A 19,772-nucleotide genomic window follows, 5' to 3' on the forward strand; every position below is an offset into this window, starting at 1 on the left:
TTTAAATGTACACTACTGTTACACCAGATATGAGTTGCACTGGTGTGACACTGTGCCCTGGCAGGCCCTGAAATGCACACGTGTGAAGGAAACTGACTGCTATTATATTACAGTCAAAAACATTTAGTTTTTTTTTAAATGCAAGCTATTGTGACACCAGATATGAGTGGTGGCACTGGGCAAGTGGGCACAGTATACGCTGTGAGCCTTACACACACGCTGGCAGGCAGGCAACTGCAATTAGATTAGACAGGAAAAATAAAAGCAGACTGATGTTCTAGCCCAAAAAAGGGCTTTTTGGGGTGCTGTCCTTACAGCAGAGATCAGATGAGTCCTTCAGGACTGTAGTGGACACTGAATACACTAGCCTAGCTATCAATTTCCCTATTAAATCAGCAGCAGCTACACTGTCCCTCCTCTCACTAAGAATGCAGCTTCCGGGGGGCGGGGCCTAGCTGTCATGGAGGAAAGACGCACTTCATGTGAGCTCCCTCAATATCTCACTTTAAGCAGCTTTCAACAAGCGAATTTCACCCCAGAAGGGGATGACCCAGCAATGTTGCTCCTACCTGACCGAACCGACATGCTTAAAAGCGGTCAGCAACTCGACAGAGTCTTACTTACCTCCGCGTGGCAAGTGTGGCCTGGTGCTCACCGGGTGGGAGAGGCGGACGATCTCCCGATCCTGGGATGCCCAGGACCAGCTACTTCCTGGCAGGAGCTCCGTTACCCCCCCCCCCCCCTTTGGACTGGTGGGGGTTATCCCGGTCCACCCCTGAGAGGCTGTCTGGAGCTAATGGACGCACAGAGCACAGCCACCCAGGCTGACATACTCATCTGCGACTCTCCCAATATGGCGGCAGCCGCGTGTCCTCCTGGTACCAGCAAAGCATGGCAGGATATTGAGTCTAAGCTGGACAGACTCTTTAATCAATTTTGGAAACAAATAACAAGCATGAAGCCCCAACAAGCTCCACCACAGCCCCAACAAGCTCCACCACAGCTAAGCAAAGCAGTCCCCATTAAAATCCACCAACACAAAAGGCATCGAAGACGGGACTGGAGGCACAAACAGAAATGCAGAACCTGCCCGATGTCAAGCACTCGCCTCCACCTTAAGCCACCACAATCCCACACCGGACGTGAAGCACCACCGGGACAGATCCGACCACCCGACAAAACAAGCTTCCACCACCTCAAGCCGCGAACCCGGCACTCAGCCAGAGACTTGCCTTTGTTGTTCCAGTTATCAGGGACTCCCAGGGTCTGCACCTGGCGCCCAGAAGGGATCGGATGAGCATAAGCAGTAAACAGCAGCCTGCCAAGCATGTCCCACTATAGCCGATCCTCCACACCATGCCTTTGATCACATGAATTGCTCTCTGCACATTAACTAATCGTAAAGTAGCAAGCGTTTAAACATGTCATTATTTCACCTCCTAAAGAGTTTATTGTCGTAGTTCCTTACATGCCTTTACCTTAACCGTCCATGTATTATGTTATTCACTAGTCTCATCTCATGGGGCGACTCACACTTGATTTATAACTAGTGGTGGAGCTGCTGATATAAATACACAGTTGATAACGTGCAAGCTACACCCTAAACATGACAGCCATCTTTCACAAAAATGTACTGCTATATACTCATACCTTCAGTGCAACTAGCCATGATATACGCACGTTCAGCCTAGCATGCTCAAATTTAACACACTTCTGTCTAAAAACAAAACAAAACAAATGCAGCTTCAGAATGAATCTAAAATGGATGCTGTCCAGGAGGTGGGAGGGTCTCAGAGGGAGGGTCTGCTGCTGATTGGCTGGAATGTGTCTGCTGACTGTGAGGTACAGGGTCAAAGTTTACTCAATGATGACGAATAGGGGGCGGACCGAACATCGCATATGTTCGCCATCCAGCGAACCGTTCGGGACATCACTAGCTGTCACATTAAGTGCACCCACACTTATTATATATCATTTTGTTCAGGAGAAACAGGGCTTTAATTTATCATTAACTATTCATATATGGAACATAATTTATTATGAATAACATTTTCATTTGTATTTCCGTCTGACATTTTAGCTGTGAATGTCATAATACTGAAAAAAAAATGCACATATTTGTAATCAGCGATGTCTCACGAGTACAACAGTACCCCCCATTAACAGATTTTATGGTGTTTTGGAAAGTTACAGGGTCAAATATAGATAATGATTTGTGACTAAGTGGCTACTAAAAAAGACTGGACATACCCCATTTGCAATACAGTGGGTTGTCTACTTTTGCAAATGGTATGCCATCATGGGGGTAATTCTCATTCCTGGGCTACCATACGGTCTCAAAGACAACATAACCAATCTGGCAAATTTCAATGTAAAAAAAAATGAAATGCAAGCCTTATATGTGACTCTCTAACTTTCCAAAACACCATGAAACCTGTACATAGGGGGTACTGTTATTCTCGGGAGACTTCACTAAACACAAATATTAGTGTTTTAAAACAGTAAAACATATTACAACAATAATATAGTCCATTTGTAAAATAGTTCGTTTGTAAAAATGCAAAAAACTCGTAATACAATTTACCAGTTTGAAACACTAATATTTGAGTTCAGCGAAGTCTCCCGAGTAAAACAGTACCCCCTATGTACAGGTTTTATGGTGTCTTGGAGAGTTACAGGGTCAAATATAGTGCTTGCGAATTAAATTCTCTGCACTTTCTCCCTGTGTTGTCAGGTATGTCAATCACATTTTAATTAATCAAATCACATAATTATGTTAAAAGATTACTTAAATATACATGTAGAATTTTAATATATATGCATTTATAGGTATTTAAATTCTACGTGTATACTAATTTAATCTTTTATGTAATTATATGTATTTATTTATCTATATATATATATATATATATATTTGCAGTTATTTGTATTTTATATATAGATAGATATATATATAATGTCATTCTAAGTGTATTTTGTTACCAATATATATATATATATATATATATATATATATATTAATAACAATATACAGTTAGAATGAAATTACATATTAATATATAATTTATATTAAATTTTGTTTTAATATTTTATTTATTTATTTTATTATTTTATTTATTTATTTTTGTAATTATACGTATATATAATATATGTGCATATATCTATTATATATATATATATATATATATATATATATATATATATATATATATATATATATATATAATATATATATATATATATATATATATGTAACGTCATTCTAAGTGTATTTTAATACTAATATATGTACTTATATTAATATTAAAATACACCTTGTATGACGTTACATATATGTAATATGTATATATATTTTATAATATATATACATATATTATATATATATAAATACATTTCTGTTTTAATTTTACACTTGTGTAATTATTTTTTTTTACACTTCCCACCAGCAGGGGGACTGTCTGACATTTTAGACAGTCCCCCAGCTGGCAGATCCATAGGGGGCCTATAGGGGGCCATGTGATCGCTCTTTGAGAGCGAGCACATGGCCCCCAGGGGCTTCTTTTGCCGTGGGAGGGCTGCCTGGACTGTCAGGCAGTCCTCCTGAAGCGGAGCGCCGGGAAGGTGAGTATACCGGGCGCTCCAGGGGCTTTAGCCGTTACGGCGTTCTATGCCGCCGCAATGGCTTTAAAGCCCATTTAATGCGGGACGGCATAGAACGCCGTAACGGCGTTAGGGAGTTAATATCCCAGACATTAAAAAGGTAAGAAACTATTCAGAAGTAAAAATGTTCATTGTCCGGGTTGTGTGGAAACAATATTTGTACCAAGTCTTTCAAATATTTATTTGATTTAAGGGACATTCTAAGTACCAAAACTACTTTAGCTCAGGGGTGGTTTTGGTGTATAGATCATTCCCCTGCTGTTTTTATTCTCAATTCTCAGCCATTTAGGAGTTACATTGTGTTTATGCCGCTCTAGCCACACCTCCCCTGGCTGTCACTCACACAGCCTCACTCACACAGCCTGTCTACTCATTCTCACATTTTAAAAAGATTATATTTTTTTCTGTTTTTAAAGTGAATTTCAGATTTAAGGCCAGAGTAGTTGAACTGACTGCATAGTCGAATTTTCCAGTTTGGGCTTTTTGATCTTAAATGTGAAATTCACTTTGAATTCTCACTGAATAACCCTGAGTGTGTTTACATTAGAATGTCTTATCTCTTGCTCTGTTGATTGCCTGCTAGAGCTTGCAGCAGCCTCCTTGCCTCCATGAAAAAAAAGTTTAACTTTTACATCACAGTGTGTTTATTTTAGAAATATTTATCTCCTGTTCTGTTAATTGAACTTTAATCACATACAGGAGGCTGCTGCAGGCCCTAGCAGGCAATTAACAGAGCAGGAGATAAAAAATTTGAATTAAACACACTGTGCGATAACGGAAGATTAAAAAAATAAACTATATTCTGGAACATGTAAAAGAAGACTGTGTTGGTCACATGCAGGGAGGTGTGGATAGGACTGTATAAACTGTGATTTAACTCCTAAATGGCAGAGAATTGAGCAGTGAGACTGCAGGGACATGATCTATACACTAAAACTGCTTCATTAAGATAACTTTGCACTGATATTTAATATTTTCAGCGTTAAACTATGAAACATATGAAATTAGTCACATATAGTAAACAACAAGGAGTGATGCTATGTCTTTAGAGTAAATCTCGTTACTTAGATGGCAATGTACGGGTTGTATAGGCAGCTTTCCCATTTATAGTTTTATTGATTTCTAAGGGATTTATTTACCGCATTATAATGAATTCTACGGACCTGACAAGCAGATTGTTACATTTATGCTAAAATAGCGGAGCGAGAAGGATCACTCTGGCGTAGCTGTAGTATTGAACCTGTTTGGCTAATTTGGTGTACATTTTCCAATATGGTTGTTGGCATCATGGGAGATGTAGTGCACAACATCTGGAGTGCTGAGCTTGTCCCGATCTAGGATGCAAAGACTACATCATTTTTTGTGAATTAAAGTGACGGTATAACTCGAGCTTTTATGCATTCATCCATTGTTTTTTGGGTGTATCTGACACTTTGTTTCGATTAGTTGGGCATTAATACAGATGTCCAAGGTCTACATCTAAAGACTAACCCAGGTGTCGACTCCTTGTAACTAGTGCTAGAAGGATATCAACCGCTGATGAGGCAAATGAGCTGCCAAAACAATTGTATAAAATTGCTGTGTCTTATGACCAGAAGCAATTCAGTTCTGGATGCCTATGTGGATGGTATCCGTCTGATATGAATGTGGTATAAGTTCCCTGTGCGATGGCAAATGTAAATTTAAGACCTGAGAGTGAACAATCCATAGGGCAAGCGGCAAGCTTGTGTTGACTGTATCTTTTTCGTTATGGTGAAAGATTATCCAATCATCTACACGGGTCAAATGCCCATCCAATATCGAATCATAGACATTGCCATCAGCTGTGCTAGAGTGCGGGCTGTCATTGAATCTCATTGATATTGGTCTACATACCGATCAGTTTCATTCGCTAATGTCACTTTGTAACAGTCTTCCCAAAACAACCGTGAAATCCCAGCGACCATGTGAGCAATCACTGCCGGTGTGCCCACCCCTCCATGAACTCGCTTAACTGACTGCTGAATTACTGTCAATAATCTCTGGAAATAGGAGGAAAGGCTAGGAGGGGAGATGGGAAGATGTACATAGAGGACCTACAGACAACATGAAATGTGTTTTCTCAGTTTGCTCATGATGGTTCGTGTTGTCTCTTTGATCCTTTTTTTTTCCAAGCTCAATCTGTGTCACATATGCCCTCCTCTCTCAATCTAATGAACTCAAAGCATCACTGCATCTTAGGTTTGGCTGTCTGTTCTTGCATAGTTAATATTAAAAATGTACTAACTGCGAGGCTGAGAAATCAAATTATGCACATAAATATGCTGGCATTGCAAAGGAGACGGCAGAAGCTGAAGTTAGCAACATCGATGCCAGTTCACATTTGCAAATCCGCCGTCAATCTGTCATTAAACATGTTATCAAATGATGATAAGTGTATGCCTCGTGTTGCGTTGGTATGCTCGCTCTCCGTGTTGACGTGCATTAATGGGATAATGCACATTAACATTGCGATGCTCGGGTGAACAGAAAACATTTTCTATCTGTCTCACTTTGTTTCCCCTTGTGGCCTCCAATAAGTGTTCATGTTATCAGATTGCCATAAAATGGGAAAAAACACATTCTTTCTAATTATCAGCCCTATCGCAGTTTAGATTTGGTTCTCCCCTCGTGTCCCTTGAGGTTTGTATTTTTTTCAAGAAAAATAAACAAATAATAAAACAAGTCTGTGTCTTTAAATATACATTGATTCATTGCAGGAGTCTGGACGTGTGCAGCTCATGATCAGGTGTTTTCTGTTAGAGGTGGGATGACTAAAAGGTAAAACTACAAATCCCAGGAAGCTGGTGATCAAGATGCTGACTGCTCCTTTGCCAGGGCATTGGCTTTTGGACACTCTGCTCTCTTCTGATATGTGATAGGAAGAGTTTAAAAAGCATGATTCATGGGAGCAGCAGAGAGCAGAGGGTTATATAATACTGAAATTAGCCACTATAAATGAAGAGGGCACCACTTTGGATGGACATGTTACTAGATGGACAATATGACTGCATGATGGTGGACATAGGTTGTTCTGTACGAGTAGTTATGGTGCCACAAAATGCTGAGATTACTCTGCTACAGTTTATACTTCCTCCATTCCATAATCTGCTCCAGCCCAGCTTTCTCTGCTCTATAATCTGCTCCAGCCCAGCTTCCTCTGCTCCATAATCTGCTCCAGCCCAGCTTCCGCTGCTCCATAATCTGCTCCAGCCCAGCTTCCTCTGCTCCATAATCTGCTCCAGCCCAGCTTTCTCTGCTCTATAATCTGCTCCAGCCCAGCTTCCTCTGCTCCATAATCTGCCCCAGCCCAGTTTCCGCTGCTCCATAATCTGCCCCAGCCCATCTTTCTCTGCTCCATAATCTTCTCCAGCCCATGCTTCCTCTGCTCCATAATCTGCTCCAGCCCATGCTTCCTCTGCTCCATAATCTGCTCCAACCCAGTTTTTTCTGCTCCATAATCTTCTCCAGCCCAGCTTTCTCTGCTCCATAATCTGCTCCAGCCCAGCTTTTTCTGCTCCATAATCTTCTCCAGCCCAGCTTTTTCTGCTCCATAATCTTCTCCAGCCCATGCTTCCTCTGCTCCATAATCTGCTCCAGCCCAGCTTTTTCTGCTCCATAATCTTCTCCAGCCCAGCTTTCACTGCTCCATAATCTGCTCCAACCCATGCTTCCTCTGCTCCGTAATCTGCACCAGCCCAGCTTTCTCTGCTCCATAATCTGCTCCAGCACAGCTTTCTCTGCTCCATAATCTGCACCCAGCCCAGCTTTCTCTGCTCCATAATCTGCTCCAGCCCAGCTTTCTCTACTCCATAATCTGCTCCAGCCCAGCTTCCTCTGCTCCATAATCTGCTCCAGCCCAGCTTTCTCTGCTCCATAATCTGCACTAGCCCATGCTTCCTCTGCTCCATAATCTGCTCCAGCCCAGCTTCCTCTGCTCCATAATCTGCTCCAGCCCAGCTTCCTCTGCTCCATAATCTGCTCCAGAACAGCTTCCTCTGCTCCATAATCTGCTCCAGCCCAGCTTTCTCTGCTCCATAATCTTCTCCAGCCCATGCTTCCTCTTCTCCATAATCTGCCCCAGCCCAGCTTTCTCTGTTGCATAATCTGCTCCAGTCCAGCCTTCTCTGCTCCATAATCTGCTCCAGCCCAGCTTCCTATGCTCCATAATCTGCTCCAGCCCAGCTTTCTCTGCTCTATAATCTGCTCCATCCCAGCTTTCTCTGCCCCATAATCTGCCCCAGCCCAGCTTCCTCTGCTCCATAATCTTCTAAAGCCCATGCTTCCTGTGCTTCATAATCTGCTCCAGCCCATGCTTCCTCTGCTCCATAATCTTCTCCAGCCCATCTTTCTCTGCTCCATAATCTTCTCCAGACCATGCTTCCTCTGCTCCATAATCTGCCCCAGCCCAGCTTTCTCTGCTCCATAATCTGCTCCAGCCCAGCTTCCTCTGACCCATAATCTGCCCCAGACCAGCTTCCTCTGCTCCATAATCTGCTCTAGCCCAGCTTTCTCTGCTCCATAATCTGCCCCAGCCCAGCTTCCTCTGCTCCATAATCTGCTCCAACCCAGCTTTCTCTGCTCCATAATCTGCTCCAGCCCATGCTTCCTCTGCTCCATAATCTGCTCCAGCCCATCTTTCACTGCTCCATAATCTGCCCCAGCCCAGCTTCCTCTGCTCCATAATCTGTTCCAGCCCATCTTTCTCTGCTCCATAATCTGCCCCAGCCCAGCTTCCTCTGCTCCATAATCTGCTCCAGCCCAGCTTTCTCTGCTCCATAATCTGCTCCAGCTCATGCTTCCTCTGCTCCATAATCTGCCCCAGTCCAACCTTCTCTGCTTCATAATATGCCCCAGCCCATGCTTCCTCTGCTCCATAATATGCCCCAGCTCAGCTTTCTCTGCTCCATAATATGCTCCAGCCCAGCTTTCTCTGCTCCATAATCTGCCCCAGCCCATGCTTCCTCTGCTCCATAATCTGCTCCAGCCCATGCTTCCTCTGCTCCATAATCTGCTCCAACCCAGTTTTTTCTGCTCCATAATCTTCTCCAGCCCAGCTTTCTCTGCTTCATAATCTGCTCCAGCCCAGCTTTTTTCTGCTCCATAATCTTCTCCAGCCCAGCTTTTTCTGCTCCATAATCTTCTCCAGCCCATGCTTCCTCTGCTCCATAATCTGCTCCAGCCCAGCTTTTTCTGCTCCATAATCTTCTCCAGCCCAGCTTTCACTGCTCCATAATCTGCTCCAACCCATGCTTCCTCTGCTCCGTAATCTGCACCAGCCCAGCTTTCTCTGCTCCATAATCTGCTCCAGCACAGCTTTCTCTGCTCCATAATCTGCACCCAGCCCAGCTTTCTCTGCTCCATAATCTGCTCCAGCCCAGCTTTCTCTACTCCATAATATGCTCCAGCCCAGCTTCCTCTGCTCCATAATCTGCTCCAGCCCAGCTTTCTCTGCTCCATAATCTGCACCAGCCCATGCTTCCTCTGCTCCATAATCTGCTCCAGCCCAGCTTCCTCTGCTCCATAATCTGCTCCAGCCCAGCTTCCTCTGCTCCATAATCTGCTCCAGCACAGCTTCCTCTGCTCCATAATCTGCTCCAGCCCAGCTTCCTCTGCTCCATAATCTGCTCCAGCCAAGCTTTCTCTGCTCCATAATCTGCTCCAGCCCAGCTTCCTCTGCTCCATAATCTGCTCCAGCCCAGCTTCCTCTGCTTCATAATCTGCTCCATCCCATCTTTCTCTGCTCCATAATCTGCTCCAGCCCAGCTTCCTCTGCTCCATAATCTGCTCCAGCCAAGCTTTCTCTGCTCCATAATCTTCTCCAGCCCATGCTTCCTCTTCTCCATAATCTGCCCCAGCCCAGCTTTCTCTGCTGTATAATCTGCTCCAGTCCAGCCTTCTCTGCTCCATAATCTGCTCCAGCCCAGCTTCCTCTGCTCCATAATCTGCTCCAGCCCAGCTTTCTCTGCTCTATAATCTGCTCCATCCCAGCTTTCTCTGCCCCATAATCTGCTCCATCCCAGCTTTCTCTGCCCCATAATCTGCCCCAGCCCAGCTTCCTCTGCTCCATAACCTGCCCCAGCCCAGCTTTCTCTGCTCCATAATCTTCTCCAGCCCATGCTTCTTGTGCTTCATAATCTTCTCCAGCCCATCTTTCTCTGCTCCATAATCTTCTCCAGACCATGCTTCCTCTGCTCCATAATCTGCCCCAGCCCAGCTTTCTCTGCTCCATAATCTGCTCCAGCCCAGCTTCCTCTGATCCATAATCTGCCCCAGCCCAGCTTCCTCTGCTCCATAATCTGCTCCAGCTCATCTTTCTCTGCTCCATAATCTGCTCCAGCCCATGCTTCCTCTGCTCCCTAATCTGCTCCAGCCCAGCTTTCTCTGCTCCTTAATCTGCTCCAGCCCATGCTTCCTCTGCTCCATAATCTGCTCCAGCCCATGCTTCCTCTGCTCCATAATCTGCTCCAGCCCAGCTTCCTCTGATCCATAATCTGCCCCAGCCCAGCTTCCTCTGCTCCATAATCTGCTCCAGCCCAGCTTCCTCTGCTCCATAATCTGCTCCAGCCCATCTTTCTCTGCTCCATAATCTGCTCCAGCCCAGCTTTCTCTGCTCCATAATCTGCTCCAGCCCAGCTTTCTCTGTTCCATAATCTGCTCCAGCCCAGCTTTCCCTGCTCCATAATCTGCTCCAGCACATCTTTCTCTGCTCCTTAATCTGCTCCAGCCCATGCTTCCTCTGCTCCATAATCTGCTCCAGCCCATCTTTCTCTGCTCCATAATCTACTCCAACCCCTACTTCCTCCACTACATAATCTCCTCCTGCCCAGCTTTCTCTTCTTCATAATAATCTCCAGCTTGTGTTTACTATGTTTAAAATCAGATCCCATAGACCAGCATAAGAGGCTCCTGTTTTGCGGAGACTGTTTCTGTAAGGAAGGGGTCTTCCTGCTATCGAGACTTGCCATACATGTTATGAGGGAACCTCCTGTGCCACTGACTTTTGGAGAGACTTGATGGCCAACCTCCTGCCCACAGCCTATTGGCCTGGTCCCAACAACCCCCTAGTAAGATGCTACTGTCACTGTGGGGAGACTTATGGGTGCTTTCCAACCAGACTTGAGCATGAGGTCTGGCGTTAACTGTGAAAGAGGTCTTCAGCAACCCCAGACAAGCTTGGGTGACTGGGTCAGAAGTGCTCCAGAGTCCCTGGTGAAGGTGTTCAGTCTGACATTACAATAGCATTAAGGTGTTTAATGCATTAAGGTGTTTTAAAATAAGTCTATTCATTTGCATATTATTTTTAAAATACATTATTTATATAAAACATTAAAATTTACGGATCATTTGTTTAGCTAAAGTTTATCTTTAGCAGACATGAAGCATTTGAAAATCGTCCATCTGAGAAATGTAAGACAATTATATACCAATTCGACAAATCCATTAATAGAGTTTTCTGGGATGAGACCCTATGAAAAAAACACCAATAATAAAATGTGACCATTTATCTTGAGTAAATCCACTGCATTCTGCTTTGTTCTTTATCAGCTACAAACAGGCTCACCCCTCGAAATAAAATGCTGATCGGAATCCAGTGTTTGTGTGAGCGGTTTACATGGATGCAGTGAGTCACTAGACTAGCGTTTACGCTCTCAAATACATATCTGGATTAACTTTATTGATCCTTCCCAAAGGCCGGCAAAGCCACCGTGGATTTATAAAAGTTATTTTAGCGGCCTTAAAGTAAGCTTTGAGTAAATAATGTCCCCGGTTTGAACTGTCAGCTGTGGATGTAAAGTAAATCAATGGGAATCTTTAAAAAATAATCATGTTAAAACAATCCGGACAATGTGTGCCTGCCTGACATTGCTGTGCATGGACTAACATTAGTGCGTAGAAACTCGTCCAAAGCTTTATCGCTGAGCAGACCAGACCAGTCACAGCAAAACGTTAACGTTAAAGCACAATCCACACTTACTATACAATTCCAGTTTACTGCTGTATGTGTGGATACACAGCTTACACATGGAATCTTATGAATAGATTGCTGTGAAGAAAACAAACCTATAAGCAAGTTAGCTAATAAAATTCAAATTGTTTCATTTATTTGTTAAAAGAAACATTCCATGCACCATAACCACTACAGTGCAATGTAGAAGTTATGGTGCCTGGGGAACCCCTCAATTTAAGTAGTCAGACTGTTTGCTAATGGTTTGATCATTGATACAAATAACGTATCAATTGTACAATGGTCCACAGTATACTAAATAAAACTGCCCTCATTAAGATAGTTTGATCAACAGCCATTACAGAATATGTAATAAAGATCACACGTGATCAGGAATAGACACGTGTTTCAAAAAGGTAGCTGGCAAAGCATCATGGGAGTTGTCCACTTCTAATCTAGAGTTTCTGTGAAGTATGGTTAGTTAAATCCTGGCCCACTAAAATTTCAGTTCTGTAGTGTTTAAAAAATAAAAAAATTATTAAGAAAATAATAAAGAAAATGCTGTAATTGTGAATATTGTTCCCAGTTACAATGTTAGAGTCCGGTTGGTGAAATGCCCTGTTTGATATAACCGGGCTGGTGGGTCCCATAAAATTGGGTTCTACATGTCGACACCAGTTCGATGGAGGTTCAGGACGCTCACTGGGACTGCGCTGGTTAATATCTGATTCTCATGTTTCTGTTTCTGGCATGGAGAGTTTAAAAACGTCTTGCCGGCACATGAAATTCACTTAAGATGAACAATTTACACTAGCCAAATCACTTCATTGGGCCGATTGCCACAACCCACTCTTTGGCTGGGAAATGCCACTATTTTTTTGTTTTAATATTGTGCCTTTTATTACTTTGGAAATAGTTAAGTGGTTCTGTATTTCGCAGTTTGTTGGCTGCTCGGAGCTTGTTATCATCCTCAAGATCGGAACATATCATGGTGTAATTTTCCATCTTTTGATCTGTCCAATATATTACAATATCTAATACTAACAGCATATCCTGACTCCAAATAACTCCTCCGCTTCTCATACACAATGAAGTCAGGCTGTTTATGTAAGAATATACGGAGAGGGCACTGGATTTGTGAATAGAAATGTGCAACATGGGAACATCTTTTTTTTTTTCTATATTTTCATAGAGCAGGGATTAACATACAGGCTTGTGATGTCACGACTGCGATATTGCAAATTCTCAGGTAGATATCATGTCATGGCAAATACAGAGAGTGCACATTTATTTGGCTGAAGTATAGTCTGAGCTTAAGACCAGAGAAAGTACAGAATAAGAGTGCTAGCAGTGTATGGAGTAAGCTGTCAGAGTGTGGAGGTTATAATAATGCAGGAGCCGTGTAAAACATTCAAGGAAAAACAATGTCAGCTCTATCAGAGTAGATTAGCAGTGCCAGAGAATGTCCACACATCTGGGCAGCACATGAGGAGGAACTCAGAGCAGTCATCCTATGCCCAAGCTGGGTATACTCCTCGTACGTTTGTGCAGTACACTCGATTGAGTAGTGCTGCTGTGCTGTAGCGGAGTCTCTTCCTACCAGTACCAGACCCTTGGAGAAGCATGCCTCAAGATGTCACCTGCTCATTGAGCTTCAGGCATCTTGGTCTTCCTTTTCCGAGTAAGAGAATGCCAGCCTGGATGAACAGAGGTTCGCCGTTTATGATTTGATAGTGAGGTGAGTCTCTGCATGGGTCTCAGTATGGGAGTGTTGGGGATGGAAGGGACGGCTGCCGGGGTAGTAGCGTGGTATGTAAGGGGTCCCTCAGGCCTCCCTCTGTGGTATCTCCCCTCATCCTCATGAGCTGTGACCGGTTTGCGACAGTTTCATCCTTTCCTCCAGAGTAGCCCAGAAGTGGGCAATGATTGCCTCTAGTTTAGAGGTGATGTGGCAGAAGAGGGCCGTTGAGTTGGCTGAACTGTGTAGAGTTGGGCCTTGTGTTCCAGACACTGTTGCGTCCACCATCTTGTCGTATTTTCTCTCACTCCAGGTGAGTATGTTGTTAGAGATTCCACCCCAGCACCGACAGCTTAGGTTTTGCTAGGGTGGACCGGGATATCCCCCACCGCTCTGGGCGTGGGAAGTGGGTCGGAATACTGCTGCACTGGTCCACGAACACAAAAGCAAGGAGATTGTCCGCCTCTCCCTGTCTCCGTCCCTGGCAGTCCGCAGCTAAATTTCTCAGGCTTGCCCACAGTGTACACCCCCAGAAGAAGTGTCATAAGGCTTGCCCAAAATTCCCTGACCAGAGATGGACACAGGATGAGTCGTGGCAGGCTCCACCCCCCCATAGGATAATCTTTTAATAGAAAAAAAACTAGTGTAAAAATTAAACAAAAGATGTAAAGATCGATCTATCTATATGTCTGTCTGTCTGTCTATCTATCTATGCTCGTCTTTCCATCCAACTGTCCACCTACCCACTTGCTTGTATGTTCATGTTCATGCTCTGTATTTAGGTTCATAAGTAATTCAATGTGATTTAGATTTTATTGCCACATGTATGCTTTGGTCCTTTATTAAGTTTCCTCTCACATCTTCACACATTCCCAAATGCAATCCTGGTTCTAGAGGTTTTTCGTGCCTGGGACTGTGCGGTTCTCATGGGTTCTCCACCTCCCCCTCGTGCATCTATGAAGCAACATCAGCATTATGGATTCATCCTTCACAGCCTGATGGTGCGCCCCAACGTTCAGTATGATAGCGGTGTGTAGCATCAGTTCTTAGCTAGAACAGCGTTCACCGAATACTTATACGAATGCTATACGAGTGTTTCACTCTCAAAAAAATAAGTGGAAGACCTCCATTTGCTTCCTGATTAGTTCTCTAAGCGATAAAAAATCATTTGTGACTCTCTACTCAAAAACTGTAAAGATTTATTTTCTCTTTCTAGCAAAAATAACCTTTTTTTTTTTATTCATACCAGATAGTGTTTCCAGCGAGTTCGAGAAAAAGAGATTGTTTATGCTTTTGAAACAACATTGGAAAAAGCGTCCTTGATTTTCAGTGTTTAAAAACATCAGAATATTTGTTTAATTTAAAAAAATATGAAAACAACATAAAAAGATACACCAGGAAAGCAAATTGCATATTTTAGGTGAAATCAGGTGAATTACAGAAATTCTCCAATCCAGCTATTTTGGTCTAAAATAAATCCTGAAAGGGACTCTCCAGTGCCAGGAAAACAAATATTTTTGCAGGTACCCTCTCCCTCCCACCCCCCATCCCAAGTTGCTGAAGGGGTTAAACCCCTTTCAGTGACTTACCTGTATCCAGCGCCAATGTCCCTCAGTGCTGGGTCAGGGTCCACCCGCGCTCCTCCCCTGCCAACGTCATCCGGCAGGGGAGACCCGCGCCAGAGACCTAATGCGTGGCAATTCCGCGCACGCGCATTAGACCTCCCCATAGGAAAGCATTGAAAAATGCTTTCAATGCTTTCCTAGGGGGATTTCAGCTACGCTGGAGGTCCTCACAGACCACTCAAATGGGCAGAAGTGGTCTGGGTGCCTGGAGTGTCCCTTTAAATCTGAGATAAAATAGTAAACATTTGTGGCTTCATGGTTGAAGCTACCAGAGATCTCCATTAAAGGTGAGTGCTCGTGTTAAATTACAGACTCTGAGACCCAGGTGTCCTCTGTAAATGTCATGGTCACTTCAAATCTTATAAAGAAGGAATTGGTTATCTGCAATCACAGCTGCATTGCTAATTTGTGTATTATTCTCAAAAATGAAAATACAAAAATTTACCAAATATGCCTAACTTTAAAAAAATAATGGACTGCAAATTGTACATTGACAGGAATATTTATGAAATATGGACTTCTTCATGGCATGAGATTAAAAGGGGCTAAGAAGGGGGTGGGGCCTGACACTCAAGGAGACCAGACGTGTCTCCTCATACCTCCGGCTCTCCTAACACTAAACTACGGCTGAAATAGCTTTTCTGGGATGCAGAAACTCCTCTGACACAGCTGCGGACCGACATTATACCGATTATATGTGTGGAGTGTTCCGGTCCGAAGGGCTTTCACCGGGGTTTCGCCTCACGGCCTAGTGCATCAGATGACAGGGAGAGGCGGCCGATCTCCCAGTCTGAAGAGCACTGCTCATTACAGCATCTCTGCAACTCTGTTACCCTCTTCCCTCCCCCTGCCCCCCCCCCCCGGACCGGTGTGGGTTATCCCGGTCCTCACCAGAACAAGCGACTAATCCCCAAAGGCAAAGAAAATAGTAATCTGCCTGACAAGCCAGGGCCTTGTGGCATACCCAAAATGTCCGCTGCACTGTCCGAACACCCAGTGTCCCGTTGGGAAGAAAAGTTTAATGCAGCTTTTGATGCCATATGTGCAGCCTTTTGGTCCCGGATCAAGTCTTGCCAGCAGCAACTACCACTCACCTCGACTATAACAGGGGATGTCCCCAGCGGCGATCCAGCTCTCTGTCCCTTCTTCGGGCCAGGAGCCAAGATGGAGGTACTGTCCATCAGCTGTCCACCTGTGGAGCGGGAACCCTGCAGAGTCCACACACTGGAGATTGCAGGATTGGAGTACGGAGTGTAGGTGGCACCCACAGGGGTACAACTCAAATACAAGTGGCTGCTCCTCTTCATACTCACCTTCTTAGGTTGAAGGCTACTAGGAGTTACCCCCCAAAGCATCGCCCATGTAAGCGGAGACTCAGACTTAGATGACGGCGACAGTCTGCACCGACCCTCTGCTGTACCCCTCAGGGAAAGGACTTCAACTTCACAAGTTTCAGAGCCTGTGGTTTCAGGATGCCTGCCTCTCTTCTGACATGGGGCTTTGGGGCTGTCAAGCCTTACTACTGCACAGTTGCCACTGCCAGCGATCTCTTGGCTCCCCTTTACAACCTTCCGAGTGAGGGAATAGGCTGAACCTGGACTCTTCTTTTTAATCTTTACCTTCTCTTACCTTACATTGGAGCTGTGGTTAACGGGTGTTGGCAGGGCAACTTAGGCACAGTGGAGCTAACATGAGCAGTTGTGTGGTCTTCAGGCATTAGTCACAAGCGGGCAGCCCCATGAAAAGTGCACCTAGTGGCAGAAACTATTTAGAATCAATCTGATGTTAGCCTCCGTTTCTGCGACATTGGGTCTCAATATGCCTTAAGATGCTATGAATACATAGGTGTTTTGCCATTTAGCTGCTCCCAGTTTCTGTTAACCTAACTTGACTTCAAAAACCTGTAAAAATGTGCCGATTCTTCCAATGCCATGTGAATGCTATACTATGTCTGCTTCCTGTTGCTATTGTGGCACTATCAGCTTAGATGAATTTGGATGCACAAAAAAAAAAAGAAGCACGCAAGATGCCTTCAACATGCATGTAGCACGTTCACCTATACATACTCTACATTAATAGACAAGCTCACAGAATATGCCATCCTCAAGCTCGGCATGGAAAATACCAGGCTACCGACACAAACATGGACGCGCTCCACTGTACATTTGTTCACGCTAAAGTTCAGCAAGTTTCACGCATGTTTATCATAATATAAAATTGAGCACATTCATTCTACTACCCCAATTGTACAGCTTGATAAGATGCTAGAGGACTGCCGTTGGGGTACCTCAGGCTTGTATGTACCTATCTTATGCACTGCAAAAATAAAAAATTTTAAAAAATAAAAAAAGGGGTTAAGATTGACCTTGCTATGTTAAAATGATGACTTTAATTATATGTGTTATATGGTCAGCTGTCTTAGAATCACTTACGTCAATCTGTTCCATTTCCTGTTTCCCAGATGCCACCAGAATCCTCTAAAATCAGATCTGCTGAAAACAATGGTGATCTCTGCAATGCACCATTGCATTCTAAGCACCATAACTGCTACTGTTTACTGTAATGGTTCTGCTGCAAGGAGTCTAACACTCTATTTTTTGTCAAACCATTCTCAAGTGGTTCGAAAATAAAAGGTGGTCTCTCAGGCATTCCCTTCTGTTACTTATATGATATAGGAAAGTTATACTACAGCAAGTTGCATGCCAAACCGTCGTCAGAGGTCGAAAGACAACTGGACCTGGAGCTTTTCCATGATCAATTCTCCAAATTTCCCATTTTATTGTATAAACCCTGTTAAAATAATATACAAATCATTATCTGATATTTGAACAGCAGTGTAGAGCCTCTGGATCACAGTTCTCAAAATGTAAATGTAAATATTCTATTACCATTACATCATTGCTGGCACTGAGCTCTGGTTATTCACAGACTCTTGAGTGAGGCCGCATAAGGTCACATTACTTGATGCATCCGAAAGGCGGAGATCGCATATACAGCACCTTATCCCAGCATTCAGACTGGCCTCATACATCATAAGGAACTCATTGACTAATGGTGGGTATCAGGTATAAGCACGGCTGGCAGTACAGACACGAATTCCTGTAAACCATGTCATCAAGGTCCATCTAGTATACAGGCCTTTTGGAGTGCCATGCATGATCTACAGATTACTCATCTTTCAACATGGCTTCCTGTTCGACAAATATATGTGAATTCTCTTTCAGTTTAATTTGTTTTCTTGGTAGGAATTCTAAGTCAGCTGCATAGTATAAGCCTGTGAGATTTGTTAATGCCGCAATCATAGAACTGGTTGATATTTCAAGGTTTCAAGTTCCAATCCTGGAGGTATCTCTTCAGCCTTTCAACATGCCAAACTCTATAATGTAAATCTATTAAGAAAGAGTAAAAACTCTCAATACTCTGGTGATCTGACTGAAGACCACATTGAAGCACAGTTATTTCCATGGGGAGAAGATACAGCATTTATTTTGGTACTTTTAATCTGTATTACGTCACAGTATGTATGTTCCATTTTGTGGGTAGTCAACCTGGTGTCAATTACTCGATCTACATCGGTGGAAACCTGCAAAGTTTATTATGAGCAGTACCTGCTTTTATTTTGCTCAATCCTTTTCTTTTTTTTTTTTTCCTTCATTTTTCACGTACTTCCATGAGTGTGCCCTCAGGTTCAGATATCGTCCAAGAGCAAACTGCAAAAGGTTCATTAAAATGAACCTCTCCATTGCCCTGAAGGCACTCCAAGCACGCCTTGAGGCTACTGCGCAGAGAAACCCATAACTTAAAGAAATCTTTCTAGGTGTAATGGGTTGGTACAATAATGGCAGGCGTCAGCAAATAGTTAATGGTTTTCTATTTTACAAAGAAAAGTCAAGACACTCTTGCGATCCTTGATGTTAATGAAGGTGTCATATATTGTCTACAGAAAGTTGTGCCTGGCAATCTTCTTTTTTGCGGATGCCTAAACCAGTGACATTTCATCTCACATTCAAAGAGCACTACCTTAATGAAATTCATAATTAACATATTCTAATTGTGCTGAGCGCTGTGATGATTTTGACAGAACTCTCTTTCCATGTCTAATTTGATGCTAATTTAATCTGTTTCTCTCCCGCAGACATGACCTTTCTTGATTGAGTTTCACTAAGGAAATTTTTTGATGGATTGATTTATCAGCAATTGCAAAAAAATAAAAGAAAGAAAAAAAAAACAACAATGGTTCTGGGTACATTAATGAAAATATAAAGTAAAACAAATGGCCCTCGCATCACACTCGATGCTGAACTTTCCGTTTGTAAAACTCAGCTAATTGTCCTGAGGCTTGTTTGGAATCTTTTCGTGAATGTCTGTGACGCCTTGAGAGTTGATAAACACGGATGGAATTCTGAAGATTGCTTAATCTAGTATTTACTAAATGAACCCAGCAGCATCTCTCTCAGGCACTGCATCTGAAGTCAACACTTCTCGTACTCACTCTGAATATAATGTTAGGTTTACAGTAGTACCTCGACTTCCTTTCCTAAAGAAACTCAAGACCTCATCGATATTAAAATAAAAGATCTCAGTTTGATAGAACATTATTTTTGTGTAGCTACAGAAAATGATGTGTTTTATCCAATGACTTAACCCAAGTTGGAGCTGAATTTTCCTTCATGTTATTAGCCTACATCAGTAGGTAATAGTCAGGTTCAATAGATTTACAGAGTTTTAGGAGACTCGTGTTTACCAGGTACTTGGTGAAGATATACTTGGTTTGATTCCTTCT

Source organism: Pelobates fuscus, chromosome 6 (genome assembly GCF_036172605.1).
Source record: "Pelobates fuscus isolate aPelFus1 chromosome 6, aPelFus1.pri, whole genome shotgun sequence".
Lineage (NCBI taxonomy): Eukaryota > Metazoa > Chordata > Amphibia > Anura > Pelobatidae > Pelobates > Pelobates fuscus.